The sequence below is a fragment of the Filicampus tigris genome, chromosome 15, assembly GCF_054856515.1.
Source record: "Filicampus tigris isolate MCC_2025a chromosome 15, RoL_Ftig_1.0, whole genome shotgun sequence".
In the NCBI taxonomy this organism is placed as follows: domain Eukaryota; kingdom Metazoa; phylum Chordata; class Actinopteri; order Syngnathiformes; family Syngnathidae; genus Filicampus; species Filicampus tigris.
The window spans coordinates 18,279,070-18,298,412 of NC_141231.1; the positions used below are offsets into that span (position 1 = coordinate 18,279,070).

At 44.6% G+C, this 19,343-nt stretch overlaps 1 long non-coding RNA gene across 1 annotated transcript in view; it reads right to left on the reverse strand.

The window, feature by feature from the left end:
• Positions 1-19,233, reverse strand: part of LOC147135819 (uncharacterized) — a 39,569-nt gene extending 20,336 nt beyond the window's left edge. Inside the window, exons 1-4 of the long non-coding RNA XR_015089903.1 lie at positions 19,037-19,233; positions 17,815-17,887; positions 13,217-13,275; positions 9,504-9,600 (exon numbers count right to left, since the gene is read on the reverse strand). This is a non-coding gene — a long non-coding RNA (uncharacterized LOC147135819). The remainder of the gene's footprint in view (positions 1-9,503; positions 9,601-13,216; positions 13,276-17,814; positions 17,888-19,036) is intronic.
• Positions 19,234-19,343: the final 110 nt, after the last annotated feature.

Here is a 19,343-nt window from a genome sequence, read left to right on the forward strand (position 1 = left end):
TTAAGCACATCCTAATCAGAGCTAATGACCTACTCATTAAAGGGCTCCGCAGCTCTCTCATTAGCATTCTGAGCTGCATGCTGGGAAACACCGCGCGCAGGTTACAAACTTAAGAAATGAATTGTAGGGGGCGGAGACCGACCGGACACCGCTTCGACTCCTCTTCTCAAACTGCATTTTTAATTTCGGATAATCAATATTCAAGGCAATGGATTTACCGCACTTTACATATGCATCAAGGATCATGAATTGTTAATGCTTTAAAAAAAGTCCCAATGCCCGCAGAATTTCACTCCCCAATTTTATCGCAATCTGGCAAATCAAATATGATTAATTATAAATTGAATCATTACAACACGCTTCGCAAAGTCCCGTTCGCAAATTGCATCCGCGACTGCGGTTCAACAACTTGCTCTCCAGATATTTCTGCCGCTCACATGTTAAATCAGCGAATGATTGCAAAAGCAGCGTAGAGCCGCGCTGTCGATTCAATTAAGGAAATATTCGGAACACCTCGAGACTATTTACGTGCGCCCGCCCAGCTGTCACCGTCCCGCCTACATCGCGGGACGGGAGCGCAAATGCGACCAGGATTACAACCGCTGCCTCCTAAATACAAAAGAAGCAAAGGAATGAAAACAGCGCAAAAGTCGACAAGCGCAAAGTGTGGAAGACAACTGAGCGACGGCATCTTGGGGCAGGGGGCTGCTGGGTTGGGTCGGGTGCTCTAATGGGCTCTGGGAGAATGGCGGGCCCTGCTGGGGGGGGCCACAAGAGGCCCTAGCCTGTGGTCTTGCCTTGGGCTGGGCTGCCACAGCGGCAGTCAGGTGGGCTGGCAGACTGCGAGTGAGGCGGGCCTCCCCATGTGGCGTGCCAGCGGCCCCTCCCTCTGCACAGATGTTGGGGGGGTGGGGGCGATGTGGGGCGGTTGGAGGGGACGGTTAACAAGCTGCGCGGCAGCACACAAACACAAGGATTCCATATTACCGAGTTGCACCTGAGAGCGATCGTTGCCCCCGTCGCTCCGATTGAGTCGTCCGCAGTCGTTTTTTTTTTTAATGAGATTTTCTATGAGATTAAAAGTTAAACACTCGTGCGACGCGTCGAATTGCGTAGTTTGCTATTTAATGGTCATTTATCATAATTAATTAAATACCAACGAGTCCACGGTGCTCGCGCCGAGCACTTTGCTTTCGCTCCACTTGCCATGGAGTAAAGGGCAGGCATCCGTGTGACCCTTGGCATCGAAAGTCGACCTTGACACTGGCAGTTCCCTGACGCCCCATTCGACGCAGCCCGCCGTAGGAGGGAAAGATTACGGCGGCCGGGCCCGGACTCGTCTCCTCCTGACCGCTGAGGCGTGAAGCCTCTGGCATGACTCTCAGCGTGTGAAGAGCAGCTTCATCTCCTCTGCTTAAACATTCATCACACAACCTCTCCTGCAACACATTCCAAAGGGAGACAATCACGCCGCCGCCAACTCCCATCTGAAGCTGCGGGTTTAGGCCGAAGGTGGCAGGGAGGCAACTTCAAAGTTTCCGGGGGGGGGGGCCTTGAGTCAATGCACACATCACACCGTGGAAGAAGAAAAGCAGACAGGAGGGACGGACGAGGAGGAGGAGAAGCTCTTTTCAGTCAGGAGGGAGGTCATTAGAAGGCCATGTTTACACCGGCAAAAAGCACACTTAGAGTATGAGTCCTGCTTCTCAATACCTGTGCAGGGAAAACTCGAGATGGAGTTTAAGGGGCTCGGTTTTCGTGCCCAGTGCGATCCTAGAGCAAGGCGCAGTCTAAATCTGCGCAGGGGAGGGCTAGACTGGGTTTCGGTTAAAACGGGCATTTTGCGCCGTTGTGGGTGTGAACACCGGCAACTCGATTTGACCTCCAATAAAAGCGGCTCCTCTCATTCCTTTTGCAATCAGCGCGATTCTTGATGTTGAAGAGCCCATGCTTCAGGGCGAAGCGCGCAAAGTATGTAAAGACCTCCACGGGCGGAAGTGATCAAGTTGGCCAGGGAGGTCGGAAGACCGTCTGATGGTATGTGGCGTTTCTCACCAACTACTTTCTTCCACGGTACAAACTCAAGAACAGAACTTTATGCGTGACAATGCACCGTCTTATCAAATAAGAGGTCCTACGTTCAAATGTAAGGCGCAGATGTCTCGGATTGAAATAGCTTGGGAATCCGGGCAAAGGCAACCCCCTAATGCTGCAAATTCGACCGGCTGATGAAAAGATGCCGCCGTAAACCGGTTTGATTCGGCAGCATGCGGCCGTTGAAGGAAGAGGCCGATAAGAAAGAACGACGACTGCGCGGCTGTTCCTGCGAGATGTTTACAGACCTGCTGTGCCGCTTCACATATTTACAATCCAATTAACCCACATTTCTTCGACACGGCGGGCACTTGAAGACGGCGAAAACAAAGTCAAACTTTGCCACATCACGAGTGTCAAGTGAAGTTTGATAGCACATTTGAATTGGAAATCCGGCAAAGCGACAATAACAACGGCGTACACTCGCTGGGAAGGCGGGAAGAGGGTTAAATGAACAAAGCCTTGAAAAAGAGTACAATTCTCTCGCTCCTGCCCCAATCCTCGCTGTTACCCCCACAAAGTACACAAGAAAAAAGAGAAATAGTATCATGCATATCATTCATTAGCAGCAAATAAAAGAAATTCTCTCTAATAGTGCCCCCAAATCCCCGAGCTCGGCGCACCGCGGCGCCGGGAACTAAAGAAATGGGGGAGAGAGATGCAAAAGGAAGCCGTCTCCCTCAAGTGCTTGTTAGGCCCAAATTATTATGGCGATGAATACATTTGAAAAATAAATAAGAAAATAAATAAATAAAAGAGGAAACATTTATAGATCTAAGTATTATCAGAGGAGCCGCGGGTCTGTTGCCAAGCTCTCTGGGCCCGTTTGAAATCTGCCTTTGTTTTTCACTTTGATCTTTAACTGCTAACCTATCCATCACTTCACCTGATCCCCCCCCCCCCCCCGCCCCCCGTTAGCGCTCCCCCAGCCACTTCCTCCTTTGAAAACTTGCTCGCGCAAAGTGCACCAAGCGCTGCCCGCTCTAAGTGGTAATCATGATCGCATCATCATCAGCCTCCACTGCATTGTGAGTCATTTGCCGTTTCCTTCACAACAATAATTAACATAGTGCATTGTGAGGGGGGGGGAGGGCGGTGGGTGCGAGATTAGAGCGAGAAAGCGCCCAGCTGCTCATCTACTGTACTTTCTCTCACTCTGTTTTTCCCCTTCCCGTTTCTCCATCCCATTATTTGCTCTTCTCCTCGCTAATCGTCTTGTGTTCCTCTGAACCTCTTTCACACGATTGTGTCTCCTAATTTGAGTGTTGCTGCCCTCAGAGTCATTTTCTCCATTCGTCTTTGATTTCATGTTTGACATCAGCACCCAAAACGCATCATTTTCAATTGTTGCTCAATGGTCTATGCACCGTTACACAAGACGCTCACTCTTTTCGTCCGAAAATTTCAAAAAAACTTCTCTGGGGCCTTGTCTACCAGATGACGCAAGCTATTCCGTCTCATACAATTATGGCCACCACATACTGGTGGGTCAATCGCAAATACGGATTTTCTGACCATGATGACCAGCGCTAGGGGAGACAGCACTTGGATCCCTAAATCTTAAAAAAAATAAAATAAAAAAGCAATATCAAACTGTGAAGCACGTGCCAGCCCCCCACAAAGAAAACGTTATTTTACTTGGAGGCATCACTGATCAGTGTATGCGGCGCATGCAGCAGACATCCCCACAACTTTACCAAGATGTGCATCCTATCAGGAAGCTATAAGCTATCTGTGCATCCAACGTAACTCATTGCAGCTCTGCTTATCTTGTGGCTTTGATGTAGAGTGTCGGACAGTGAACTCGCACAGCCTAGCTGCCAAGTCATGGGTGAGGAAACTTGGTTTGGGGCCTGTAATTATGTAAATGAGAAAAAACACTGTTATGAAATGGTGGGGCGGAGGTTCAGCTTTTTAGAAATGGGCAGGAAATTAAGAGATTAATTTGAAACGCAAAAAAAAAAAAAAAAAAAAAGTTGAGAACTCAAAAATTTCAAGGCAACAAATTTCGATAAAATTTTAAGTTGGGCAATTCAACAAAATATTTTAATTTTGTTGTGAAAATTGGCTTTCCGCATTTCACAACAGAGCAATAAGAGTTTACAGAAATTATTGGAAAAACAACTTGCGCCGTATTAGCCCCCCAAAACTGTTTCTCTTTTTTTGTTTTGTGGTGTGGGTGTTTAATTTCACTCATGCGTGGCATACTCCGATGATGTCTGAAATCAGATGATTATGCTAAAAATGCTCTTGCTCTTAAATTCACTGAAATTTAGATCTGAGCACGTCTATTTTTTTTTTTGAATCCACTACAAGCGTCGCCTCCCGTCTCCCCCTTAATATGCAGCATCCGGTCCTGTCTTTCTCTTGAGGTTTCCGACCTCCAGCGCAGGGACATTGTGTAACCTTGGACTCTGTGTTTGGCCTCTGGTTTATATTATGAGACTCATCCCGACATCCCTCCCTTCCTGTCCTTTGCCTCCCCCCTTTCACTCATCTTTCCTGCTATCCTTCCCTCGCCTCCGCTGCTCCCTGAGCCCCAGAGTGGCTCGCTGGATTCTGTTTCATCACACATCAAACACGCTCGACGCTCTCCGCGCGGGCAGGACCCGGGGACCGCAACATCTGCACGGGGAGACGCGCGGGGGCCGGGGGGTGGGGGGGGGGCACTCTGGCCTCTGAGGAGGCTGTTGCGGGGAGGACGTGGCATGCCACGAGCAGATGTCACCAGGACCTGAACAGCAGGCTTGGGGGGGAAGCCGCAGGGAAAAAGCCGAAGCGAGGGAGCCACCCCTGCGGCCCCGCCTGGGGAAGGAGGAGAGATGAACCGACCGCTCTCTCCAAACACTCCACCTCTGCTCACCTCGCAACATGGCTCCCGTACGCTTCCTGCTTTGACGGTACAACGGGATAATTAGCCAGCTCGGCGCTAATAACCTCATCATGACGCGTCTGTGTGTCTTTTCGTTCCATTTAAAAATCAGTGTCCTCTACAGGCACTCCCCGGAGTCGTGACGGGGAGGCGGAGGTGAACAATTACCTTTGTCTGGCTTGTCCCAGTGGCACGGAGAGAACCGCGGCTCTGATCCAGAGCAAAGCAAAGACCTTTCTTTCTTTCTTTCTTTTTTTTTTTAACGGCGAGAGGGAACCTGCTCTTTGGAGAGGGTCACCGTTGCTCTCACATCCATTAACACCGGAGGTATTTCATCACTAGCTCCTTCTGGCAGGCGGGAGCAGCGGAGGGACTGTGATCAGCCCGAGCTGAGCACAGATGCTGACACTCCCCCAGTTAGCGAACGCGGCAATCGGGAGCTTCCGCTGTCAATGAGTCATCAAAGGGCTTGTTTGAGAACAGCTGTTGACGTCAGTTCACTGTCACAAGCATTAACCCCTATTGAAAAGTGACGCTTTTTTTTTTTTCCCCCCCAATTCCAGAATCGCTAATGGTCCTTTACAACTGCATGGGCAACATGCACGTTTTGAAGGGCTTATGTCCTGATTAAATCTATCTAGGAATGGAGCTTCTCTCTTGTTTTAATAATACTTAATAATCAATAATCAATTAAAAAATGTTTCGTTCGACTTTGTCGATGACTTTTGTTGCACTGATTCGGCCCTTGTTTTCTCTCTAATGCATCAGGATTTGATCATAATATGATGTGTACTACAGTAATATATTTAGTGATATTTGTGAATTAAGGGTTGGATTCAGCAACAGGTGGATTTGTATTCTGAAATGTCATCGCTATAAATTGCAATCCACAGTAAAATCCATATTGGATTTTATGATCAGAACCCGTTTGTAAAAACCTAACACTGGCTTCCGGTGAGCTGTGGAATAGATTTGAAAATTCTGTTGCTGGTCTATAAATCACTGAACGGTTTGTATCCCAAACACATGACAGAAATGCTCATGGAATATAAACCAAGTAGGGCTCCGACGTCAGCAGACCGGGGTCAATTAGTGGACCTCGGAGTTCAAAGCAAACACGGTGCATCAGCATTTAGCCGTTATGCTGCACGCAAATGGAAGAGGTTGCCAACAGAACTGAAGTCAGCACCAAGTCGGAATGCTTTTAAATCCAGGATAAGAACTATGCTATTTTTTTTCCATTTTTTTTTCAAACTTTACGGTAAAAGAGGGTCTGAAAATGTCTGGCAGTGAATGAGTTAACACTTCATCATTGCAATTGGCAGGTTTTCAGCTCATTTTCTCCAATTCCTACTAAATAGCTGCGAAATGCCCGTGAAACATGCACATACTGCCGCCACAGAGAAAAGCTGCTCTTTGCCACGAAGCCGCCATCATAATTTAGTCTGGAGTTTTTGGTTTGTGGAGTTTGACTCCCCCGCCGCGCCCGCCACTGACAGCTGTCGTGTCGTCATCTTTATTATTCACATTTCTGGGAGCCAAACAGCTGTTTTGCATGTCACATTGAATCACCCGCTCGTCCACCCTGCCGATGACAGAAAGATTCAAGGCGGCCTTGGATTACATCGCGAAGATTGAAACGGTGAACGCTTACGGCTTTAAACTGATCATACGACCCGCAGTGCACCAATGAAGAACTAAACAAATTCTTCTTTTTAAGTGTGCTATGGGAGCCGTTAGCGGGGAACACTCCGAAAGCGCACATCCATCCATATTTGTATATAAATTAAATCTTAGAATGAATAAAACATCCAGACTTGATGTCAGGGATTTTTAACTACACAGACAAGTGTCAAAGCAGAAATAGAGACAATTAATTGCTGCAGCCAGTAACAATATTTCTCCGGAAACAAACTGCCGCAAATGAATCACTGGCGAGCGCGTGGTAGGCAGTCGACGTTATTAGATGAACCCAACGCGTTGCTTTAGTTGACAGCAACGTCACTGCACTTTATCACGGTGCAAGTAATGAGAGTTAACTTCCTCGCATCTGTGGGAAGCGAGTGCTGTACAACAACCTCCATGCATTTTTTATCAAGCGCAATTACTCGGAGCTTGTTGACGTTTCGTTTGATTGGATTGAATTTGCATCCCAAATGCGGAGGACGTCTGCGGGCCTAAACGGTTAACCACAACTGTCCAGATATTCATTTGACGAGGGACGGAGCTAATGGCCAAGCTGCACTATGGGGGATCAGCTGGACGCTTTTGACGTTCCGCCACGTCGGTTAACGATTCCTGTGTGAGAACTTCGGCGCAAAAACAAAAAGCCGCGTCTGCTCAAAAGCGCGAACAACGTTTGACGGTGAAGTATTAAGTCAGACCCGTTTCAATTTTGGTGCACCTTGAAAAGCTCCGTATGGTGCCCAAAATGATTTTTTTCCCCCGCACACGTAACAATAGTCCTTTGTGCCGAGCTGGTCGACATACGCAAAATACGGCACGGTGGCTATGCGAGCAATTTTACAGGAAGAGAAGGAAAATTACGACAGACCCTGAAATAAATGCTGCACTCCAAGACGCAGACAAATGACACGGGGAAACATAGTGTATAAAAATAAAATTAAAGTACAGCAGAATGTCTAATATGCAATGCTCCTGAGGTTGCACAACTAAGAATTAGACCAATATTGTAAATACCGTAAAGCAGGGGGTGTCAAAATCCTTTTCGCCGCGGGTCACATCACAGTTATGGTGTCCGTCGGAGGGCTGTTACGACTGTGAGCCCATATAAATGTAGGATCGCCTGATATTATCCCAAAAAAAAATTCACGGATAGCTAGTTTTGAAATCAGAAGCCAGTAAATAGTTTGCGCAACGATTTTTCCGTTGATTTCAAAGGAGGGATTGATAACAAACGTTTGCAAAATATCATATTTAGTGATACAAGTGAAGACGATTTGAAAAACCATGTCAAGTCAACGCACATGATTTGACTTCACGGCCACACAAAATGATGTCGCGGGCCGGATCTGGCCCTCGGGCCTTGAGTTTGACACCGGTGCTGTAAAGTCGCACAGAAATCATCAGAAGTCCGAACCCCAATCATGCAATGCGATCACACGAGACCTCAGCAAAACGTACTAGGCCTCTGCGTTAATCACTCACTACTTTACAACCGCAAAAGGGAACTTTGCGACGTGGTCATTAGTCAGTGCTATCACAAAACCTTCAGTCTTCTGCTCGAAAGCAAAAGAAAAGTCCAGAAAAACTATGTACATTTGTACAATACTCTTTCCCCCCACTAATATGCAGTCGTATATAAGTGAGGATTTTTTTTTTTTTTTTCACAATGCCACCTCCAATGAGTGCGACAAGGCGTCACCCCGCGGTGTCTATTTATACGCGGCGATGAATATTCTCAATCAATCTCAATTAGCAGCAGTTGTATTCAATTATCCGTGCAGACTGCGGGCGGCGATAAAAGGCTGAAACGCAACGTCTCCTTGACAACGCCGAGCACATCCGAGTGGATTGACAGGCTGACTTCTACCTCGATCAAGGTGCAGCGTCCAGGGTGGCTGCTTCCGACAGTCTCGGATTTGTTGTAATTGACAGGTGCGGAGAGACCTACCGGGGTCCTGATGGAGCGCTGCGCCATTTATGCAGATTAACACGTCAAAAGTACAAATGAATAAATAAACCGGTAAGCCGAATCAGGCATTTAGCCTGAGGGGATGCCATCGTTAGTAGATTAAACAAAGTGACTAATCAGAAAAACAATCCGCTACTGAAGTAGAGGAAGTCAAAAGATGCCAAAGCCTGAGGGTAAAGAGCTAAGTAATTGTAATTATTTAGCTACTGGCAAACAAAGACATGAATTCATAATCAACAGAATAGTGACAGATGATTTTTTTTTTTTTTTTTTTTTTCCCAGATATTCCGCATTATGACAGGGAGGGCTGAGTGTTTTGATCAAAGGGAAAGTGCTTGTCTTTCCACATTTTTTACACGTTGACATGTGGGCGAATCGCATGTTCACCAGGATGTCAATTTTGAATTTCCTAACTACAAATGAGCCACTGGGATCGGATGACTCGTAAGCCACATATTCCCTCGGCTGCCATCGGCGGCTGGTGCCCAAGGTAGACGCCTTGGGGGAATACTTTGGGTCAGTCCGCGGAGAAAGGTGGGATCGCAGAGAAAGAACAAACGGGACCCATGCGGGGTGTTTTTGACACTAAAAAGAAATTTCCACTCGCTTTGAAATCCAAATGAGCAGATGTGAGGTCCTCTCTCCACTGCCCATGAATCAAATGCTCGAATGCTTCAAATACAAATGCATGTTTTTTCAGGATGGGTTTTTTTTAACCTTGGATCGAACCTCTCAAGCATACTATGCGAACCTCTCAAGCATACTATGTGACTGCACACGCCTGATTCCGCCCAAACTGGCCAGAAAGGGGGCAGACTAAAATGCATGTGTAAAAAAAAAAAAAAAAAACTTCAACTGGGAGTCAACAACAAAATGGCTCACCTGTTTTCTGAAGCTGAGCCATTATTGGTCATCATCTGAGCCCGCAGCAACTGTGATGTCATTTTCAGTTGACAGCAAGTGTCAAAATGGCCGCCCCCTGAGATGGACAAAAAGGGGTGGATTTTACTGTTTAACTCATATCCCCTATCACGTCGGTTAATGTCATGTTTGGAATTGTCACCAAAATTGACATGCACATCTCTACTCATGCCCACTTCAACCTATATTCCACAAACGCGATATTAATCAGAATGCCGTGTTTCAACTCCTGGGCCTGCTGGGAACATATTCTGGAAAAAAATATGTTTGGGTTGACATCCCTTTAACTGTTTTCCTCTCCATACAAAAATCTCAATATCACTTAATGTCATAACACTGCCAACCGATATTTACCAGAATCGACGTGGGTGTCTCTACTTATATCCGCATCAGTCTCTGAAAATATCAAAATGATTGCACCAACATTTTAGGAACATTGACATCTTGTCGTTTAGTGAGGAAAACGCTCAATGGCCATAAAATCCAAAACATTGAGCCGATCATTTTGATATTTTCAAAGACTGATGTGGTCATAGGTCGAGATACTGTACGCACGTGTTTGTCGTTTTTTACATTAAGTACAGATTTTTCTCGATAGTGAACGTCTTTGTGGAGACAAAAGCTTATTGTCCATTAAATGCAAACTATTGAAGCGATCATTTTGATATTTTCAGAGATTTTTGTGGGCACAGATGGAGATACGCATGTGAATTTTGGTTAGCGGTTTTCTGACATTTCTGCGGCTTTTTTTTTCTTTTTTTTTTTTTATAACACACACACCAAGCGGTTTAAACTGTCCCCCAAAAAGCACCCGTTGGCTCTCCGACTTCTTCCTTTGACCTTCACGCCAAAAGCCACGGGCCGAACCTGAGCTATTGATTTTCGGCGCTCTCTGTTTACTCCTTATCTGCACACTTTCCCAGCTGCTTGGAGAGCATCATTTGCCCCGAGGCGATCAGCGGGGCTCAGCTTGTTCCAGTCTTTGATCATCGTTCAGCCAGCGGATTAACATATGCACACTCTCTTCCTTGCTTTTGTCGCTGAGCTTGATAATAAATCTACGGCCTTCCTCCATCTTTCTCTCCCCCCTCCCTCGCCGCAACGCGGGAAGAGCCATGAATCAATCACGCCGCTTTTCGCCTCGTGTCCGACATGGATGCAAATCACGGAGGGATCTGCGGGTAAAGCTCTGCTTATTAAAACCCAATGCCTGACTCATTACAACCCGCTCGAGCGCATTGCCTGTCGCCAAGATGAACAGCAGGTAGGGCGCAACGCAGCAACATCGCTGGAGTTCAAACAGGCGGCTTTACCGATTCCGACGGGAAAAAATATTGTCGCAACATCGACAAGAGAAAATATTGCCGCGACACAGAGCGCGAGGCCTTGTCGAGTCGATGTTACACTTTACGGCAGATATTTGGACTTTTATGCAAAATCGGTGATCGGTTGTAAACGTCAATTGTATATTTACCAGCATTTATGGGAGAATTTTTAGGGTTCGATTGTTATTGTTTTTTTCTCCAATGCATTTCAATGGGTGTCAATTAGACGCAAATTTTTGTCTATTTGTGGACCTGGCCAGTCCAAATCCACCGCGAATAGTGGCGGTCAACTGTACAGTACTGATCGGATATCTTTTTTTTCCCCCCTCTTTTAAACTTGCTGATCGGTGTATTGGCTCCAAAAAAATCTGACAAGAAAAAAACTGTTGTCTACTTTTACAAAGCTCAAAGAGAAGAGACATTTTAATGCTGTTAATTATTTGACCTGCCCTTGCCGAGCAGACGATGCACTTACTTTGGTTTGGTTTGAGGCAACAGCAAACCCAGTTAGCTTCTTTTTTTTTTTTTTTTAATTTTTTTTTTTTTTTTTTTAAAAGGGTCAGGATTCCAGGGTTTAACACTGAGAATGACTTTGTAAGTAGGACACTAGATAAATGCGCACGGGCCCGAGCTGGAAAAAGAGAAAGCGTGTGTATTTCCAGGCAGACAGGTGACTTTTTTTCCATTATAAGCATCCTATGTGGGTTCTTTAATGGCCATAGTTGAGACGCACCCTCACTCCCCATCGCCTTTTTTTATTTATTACGACCTAATTATATCAGCGTGTCAGCTAACCAGCTCCTTGCCCTAAATGCCATAATGTTCTCATGGCTGAGATTCCCGTTTCCATGCCGTGCAAAATTTCACCGCGGACAGTATTCACTAAGAGGTACAGCAGTTAGTTCCGTATTCTTGTCACAAATGGAACTAAAGCGACACATCTGTAGCATATCAAAGTTGAACGACACGATCCGTTTGGAGATGCTGGTTGACCTCCGATTTTTGGGGACAGAGCTGGGCATTCCGTCTATGTGACAGACCGGTCCATCTATCCGTCACTGACGGACGCCCCCCGTTTTGCTGACGGTTGACGAATGACAGGAACATTTTTAAAATAGACGGATTAAGCATTAAGGGGGTGCTGTTTAGTCGACAGTGTTGAGCCTCGCTGGGCATACCAGTGGACTAAGATTTTTTTTTTTTTTTTTTTTTAATGACATGCCCCAGGCGCACCTGAACATTTGGTGACAGAAAGTAGACCAGAATTTCGAGCAGCTAAAAGCAGGTCTAAGTTGTGGCGCAGGTGGTGCGAGGCAATTTGGGAGGATTTGATCCAGGATGCACGACGTGGGGTAGACGGCGCTCTCCAAGCGCCCACTCCACTCCACAGCGGTCAACTTCACATCATCCGCCTCTGCGGATCTTACTGCGCACTTTGCGCGCACTGATCTCCTGACGCGGACAGCGAGTCCTTCTGCCATGTAGACCTCGTACAACGCACATCTTGTGCATGTAAGTGGGGAGCCTGCCTTTTTTCAGAGACTGGAAGGGATGAATGAAGTGACGCGACATTCAAAGCTTGCTGACGGTTTTAAAACCGCAAACCTCGCCTTTAAACGATGCTTTTTAGTGCTGCTGCCCTGTCACACTGTATCGCTAATACGCAACAAGTCAGATCAGGTTTCCAACCGTTGTTCCAATTAAATTCATCACTTTAGAAAAAAAAAGCTCAAGTTGTTCAACAGCCTTTGTTCCCGCTTAGTCCATTCACAATGCAAAAGGACGAAGCAGAGGATTTTATGTACTGGGGGGGGAAAAAAAAAAAAAACTACCATAACAACATGGGTTCAGGCCTGTCGGGATGAGGAGAGGTGGAGCGAGATGTGAGCGGGCCTGCCAGGTGCCAGAGCTGAGGCCCTATTAAAAAAGTGAAGCCCAGCTAGTCGGACAAGATCCATCGCCTCACCTCGGGAAAAACAACAACCCCGCTCACCCTGACAGAGAGACAATCAGCCGTGCGCTACTCAGGGTGAGGCTGCAGTGACCCGGCGTGCCGAGATGAGGCTGCTTCTACACACTGATGAGCGCTTTGGCGGACATCAAACGTCGGCGCCGCACCCCCCCCTCCCCCCCCCAATGACCTGCAAGCGCCACCTTGTCTCCTGCTATCTGCTTTTATTTGAGCTTGACGCGGGCAGACAGATCGGCAAATATCGATCACGGCACGTAAAATCCTCCCACCGGGTCGGAGAGGTGATTACAAGACTCAGGACCCGGTTGCGGCAGACCGCGTGGGCGCCTGTGCGTGCGTGCGTGCGGGCGAACACATTTGGGCTTTTCGTGACGCACCTGTCAGACAGGCCGAGGGGAGCAGAGCCACGTTGTTTAGTTCGAGTCTCTCCAATCATCTGCGGAAGAGAGACATCTCTGAAGTAACACCCAGGCAGACAGGCGGCAACACCGCAACACCGAAAAAAAAACAAAAAACAACACAGAATAATGCATGTGGAATCCAATCATCGGAATTCAAATGATTTGAATGCCACCCCGACCGGCTCTCCTTTTCTCACCTGCCTGCTGTCGAGGCCTCGCAACTCACCAGCAGCACGGGGAGCATTCCAAAGCTTTGCGTTCGGAATGGCCCGCTATTAATTACGCTGCTGGGGTGCAGGTTTTTTTTGTTTGTTTTTTTTGACAGGGCCTCCCGAGGTGGCAGGCGGCGTGGATCTTGGCGCCGACCTGGCCCGGCAGGGAGAGCGACTGTGTGGCTTTGAGGTGGTATTGATAGGATGGAGAGGGGCGCAGGGGGGCAGGGGGTGTACGGGTGATGGGAACAAGGGGGGGGGGGGGGGGGGCGACGCTGGCTTCATGCCGACAGCGAGGCCTGCCGCGTCTGCGTGCCCGCTTTGAAGTGTCACCTTGAGGGAAGCGCCGATGGCCGGGAAGCCAGGAGGGCGGGAGCGGCGGAGAGGAGTGGCATGCTTGGCATCGCCAGACACGCTGCTTTAATATTGCATGGGCTCCCGTCCATCTCTCCACACACTTAGGACATTCCTTCTGCTTGATTTAGTTTGAAAGTAAATCTTTGTTGTTGTTGGGTTGTTGTTTGGTTTTTTTTTTTTTTTTTTTTTTTTCCCCCCCCCCCAGCAGCCCCTCCCTCCTCTTGCCGTGGAGCAGCTCAACACCTGTGCTGGTTTTGTGCTCATTGGTGCCTGAACAAATGTCAAGCTCTGCAGTCACAGGAACTTTAGCAGCCAGGTGCATTATGGCAGCTGACAGTGTTGCCTTGGCGCATGGCTACTTAAGCCAATCACGTACAGGTTCTTCCTACCGGTGCAGGTCTGTGTTCGGATGCAAAGTGGCAGACTTAGAAAAGAAATGTGGTTGCTCTAAAGCGGGCAAAAAAGACGAAATAATGAACTTATTAAAGTGATAGTTAACACAAAAAATTTGTTTCAAGAATATGTTCTATGCAAGCCCACTCAGTTATAACAGTGCATTCTGATAAATATTACGTTTGTGGAATAAGTGTTAATCCACTGGTTTTTAGCCATCTCCGGGGGCGGCCATTTTGTCACTTGCTGTCGACTGAAAATGACATCACAACTGCTCACAAGGACCAATCACGGCTCAGATTCAGAAAACAGGTCAGCCGTGATTGGTCGTTGTGAGCAGTTGTGATGTCATTTTCAGTCGACAGCAAGTGACAAAATGGCCGCCCCCAGGGATGGCTAAAAATGAGTGGATTTACTCTTATTCCACAAACGCAACATTAATCAGAATGCCGCGTTTCAACTGGTGGGCCTGCTGGGAACATTTTCCTGAAAAAAATATGTTTCGGTTGACTTTCCTTTTAAAATTGCTAGAAACATAGTCTGACCTAATATTCACTTTGCCATATTTAAAAAAAAAAAAAAAGCCAGTTACGATCATATTGTAAACAAATGTGTTCGGTAATCATTTTAGTCCACATCTTTCTGTCGGTTTGAATGTATTGTTTTTTTTTACTCTTTTTTTTCTCCATTCAAAATGTTCCCTTTAATGTCTCTAAGTCAGTTCATATAATATTGCTTGAACTCCTTTTGTTGCAATGCACAGCTACGTGAACTGCACTGCCAAATTTATTGTATTCTACGCTGAACACTTGCAACACTTGTTTTTGCTCCCGTTTTACATGAGCTGAACTCAAAGATCCAAGATTCTTTTTGGGTACACAAAACACATTTTTGTTTCCAATATTTTTCACAGATCTGCCTAAATCTGTTCGTGAGCACTCTCCCTTTGGCGGGCATTATTATTGCACAGGTTTGCCTTAAGATGAGGCCAATTAAAAATGCGCTAATTGACTATAGTCCGAAGGGGGGGAGTTCATAAAATCAAGTCAGGATCTGGTGTGACCACCATTTGCCTCACACACTGCAACCTGCCCCAAAATGAACAGGACAAGACGTCATGAACCACAAGAAAAAAACAAAACGTACGTTTCCCGGTGCCTCGGGTCTGTGTTTTAATTTATTGCTTTCGTTTGTTATATTATTACTATTTTGTTACTGTCATGTAAAGTGCTTTGGTACAGCTGTAGCTTTTATGGAATGCGCTATATAAATAAAGTTGTATGGTATTGGTCATTTGCTTAAAAGGCCTCTCCTCAAGAAAATGACGTTGACTAAACTTGAAATGGCGTCTTGCGTTTGCTGGCCAGCAGTTACATCGGGAGAGAATTTAACATGGCAGTAGCTTGAGGAAGAGCATGAGAGGGAGTTTATCAATACAGTCTGCTGAAATTTGGTGTTTTGAAGTGAGGAAACAGCATATTAAACAAAAAGAAAAAAAAAGAAAAGAAAAACATTCACACTGCATACACTTTCTGCACACTTGAACAACCGGCCCAGTTCACAAATAGCAATTTTAACTCCCTGATTAGCACTGACATCTACAGCCTTTCATCTCTCCCTCCATCTTGTCTTTTTTTTTTTTCTTTTTTTTTTTTTTTTTTTAATCAGATTAACCCAAACGGGCATCCTTTAATGGCCTCTTTTTTTTTTCGGAAAGCTGAAAGAGGAGAGATAATTAAAATAATTAAACCGCTGGGACCGGACTGTGTATGCTCGTCTCCAGCTTCTTTCTTTTCTTCTCCCTTTAACTTTGAATTCTGCCTGGTTTACTCACTCAAGAGAGAGGCGGACTCATCATCCTCACTTAAATGCATTCAGTTGACTCTCGGCGGTCCAATTGTTGTTTTTTTGGCTCCCCCTCCAATGCCAACGACCAATGTAGGACCTGATCTTATAGGTTCAAGGCCGACACGTCATTATGAAAATGGGGGGGTAGGGCATCGAGTATTTCTAAACAGCATTTATACAGTAGATATGTTTTTTTTTGTTTTTTTTTTGCAGTCTGCATCTATTATATGAGCCTGAAGATTAAAAATGGGAGAAAGTATGCTTTGCTCCAATGATTATTTATTCATGAACTTTTAAGCTTTTAATGAGGACAAATGAAGCCGTTTTCCAGCGTGTCAGTATGTGGTATGCTTACCACAAATATTCTTGTTTAGCATTTTCTTTTGCACTGGCTGTCCGTGAGGAATAAACACTAACATTTTAAATGCACGGCAACTAGCATTTGAGAGGAGTTCAGTTTATCTTGAGCTCGCATTAATATAAAACACCCTATACAACTTTTAAAGAGATTATGTGAGGATTCTGATGATTTATTTATTGTCACTAATACTTGTAACTAAAGCTAAATTGTGATATTTTTAATGGTTGACCACTGCATGAATTTAGACGAAGCCATTGATGGTAAAAATTTTCCCATTTGTTCAGAGCTTTACGAAACAACAGCTTTATTTATAAAGATCCTCCTGAACTTAACAAATACAGTATGCTCTGCGTCAAATTAATCATTTAAACATATGTAGCTAAATCTTATTCATATGAACGTAGGTGAAATATATTTGTAACTTCTACACACTGAATAAAAAAGTAGGTTACATAGTGACGCCTGATTTATATTTTGCACCATAGGTACACATAGCGAATATTCAATTATAATTACACATCTTCAGATGAATTCAAAACTTTACTTCCTGTCAAAAAGAATCTAATGAATTCTTGCATGAGGATTTTACCAAGAGCACGAGCACTGACGCCCTCCATGTAGCGCAGAACCAACTTTACACAAGTTGGATGTCTTTTTCAACACCTCATACACTGTATTTTCATTTCATTCAGATCATTTTCACAGGGCTTCATTTCAAGTTGGCACACACTAAAAAGGGAAAAAAAAATCCCTTTGCTGGAAGTACTTAAGATTTATATTTAAATTTTCATGGAATCTTTGAGAACATTGAGGAGCAATTTCACATTTGCACTGACATCTAATTTCTCAAGTAGTGTCTGAAAGCACAAATTGCCACGGATTCCCTATGTGCCCAATTATCCTGCATCAATTTTCTTGACCTGGTGGAATGCTGGTAAATTAATCATAGCACTTTTTTGGACTCTCATAAAACACATATGCAGGCGTTTGATAAAGTAATCATACTTGGTTGTGCTCATATATATATATATTTCATCTCAACAGCACAACGAGTGTACCAACGAGGCCTAATTGGGATTCGGGAGCTGGTTTAAAAAAAGAAAAAGAAATGGGAAAAGAAAACGGGTAAAACCTATAAAATAATATAATTTAAGATTTCAGTTTTTATCTTCTTATTTATTGGAATATGGCTGCTTTTTTAATTGAGGTTTTTCCTGATCTATTACTGGTGTCTGGCCATTATTTTATGCACAATGAAGAGGTCAGAGGAGGGCGGACATTAACTTCTTACAAATAAAATTAATAAATGCTGATGCAGACTCAGTTTAATATAATTCCCACCCTGTGGATTTCTATAATCATCAACAATTGCAGGTAAGTGCTCAAAATCATACAGCACTTACCTGACCGAACCTGTTGATCCCGTCGATATTTACCAAGGTTTGGCGTCAGTTGTTGAAGCTACAGTGCCCTCTTCTGGAAAAGAAGAAAACAACAAGCATTAACCTGGAGAGGAATATAGTAATGTGCTGGATATAACAACACTACTGGGCACTTACATAAAATGCCACTAGCCTTTTCCTCTCAAAAATGAAATTGTCAGTCAAAGATACTGCATACCAAAAAGCAAAGTTTGAGACTGAAACGTTGCGAATACATTGCATACTTGGAAATGACTGTACAGTACAGCGCCAGTGCTTGGTAACCACACTGAGGTTTGTTGATAAAGAACACCGATAGGAACACGGTTTCTTCCAAATACACGAAGGTTTATGCCATTTTAAAGAAACTGGAGTTTATTTCCTCCCACCGCATTTTTTTTTAAAACACAGACGTACGTAAATCAACAAGCCTATTCGCAAATCATGATTAGCATAGCTTAGTTTACAGCTAGGTTAGTTGATAGCCTACATTTTGGCACGGACATGGCACACAAAATATATACAATGAAAAAAATAATATCAAATAACTAATTAGCAAAAAATAAACTAAATCATCCCCGTCATTTATTTTTTAACTGCTCGCAAAATACACGAAGAAAGCCTTTCGTCCCTGCAAAAAACAATCCGGAAGTAGACCATTTAGCGAAATGAGAAACAGCCTGACAAATGCAAACGTACAAAACGCCGAAACAGAATAATTTAATCAACACATTTACTGTTTTGGTCCATAGCTCAGATTCGTATTTACGTATGGAACAGTGGTTCTCAAAGTTAGACTAAGTTCCACCTAAAACTAAATAAGATGTTCACTGTTCATCAAACGAGACCGTTTTTTTATATTAATTTTTTTATGTTAAGTCATTGCAACATCGTGCACAATTTAAACATAGTATTTTTAAGTACTAAAATAATTATTCAATTAAAATGAATTGGAGTGGAAATACACACCTAAATAAACTTTCTTCACCCTCTTCTTAAAGATCAAATGTAAATGATTTCAACTTAAACGGAATTGTAAGTGAATCTTTTGCATTGTAGAGTGAACCTGCAAAAGTTGTACCTACAACACACAAAAACGACCTGTGCTTGATGGGATTATCAACGCAGTAAGGTGCCAAGATCCAGTTAAATATTGTGTCATTTACCATATGAGTGACATTTCAACTACAAGAGGTTAGCGCACCTGCTTCACACTTGTGAGGTTGGGGGTTTAAATATCAGCTCCGGCCTTCGCGAATAGCGCTTGCATGTTCTCCCCATGCTTGTGTGTGTTTTCTGTGGCAATTTGGCTTCCTTCCAAAACATGCCACAGTTTAATTTAAGACTAATTGTCCGTAGGTGTGAATGTGAATGGTTGTTAGTCTACGAGCCCTGCGATTGGCTAGCGACCAAAAGTCAGCAGGGATATGATGGATGCTTTACAAAAATACAACACACACATATGATTTTAACGGTAGAACCGAATAGAGTATACGACAAAACACTCAGTA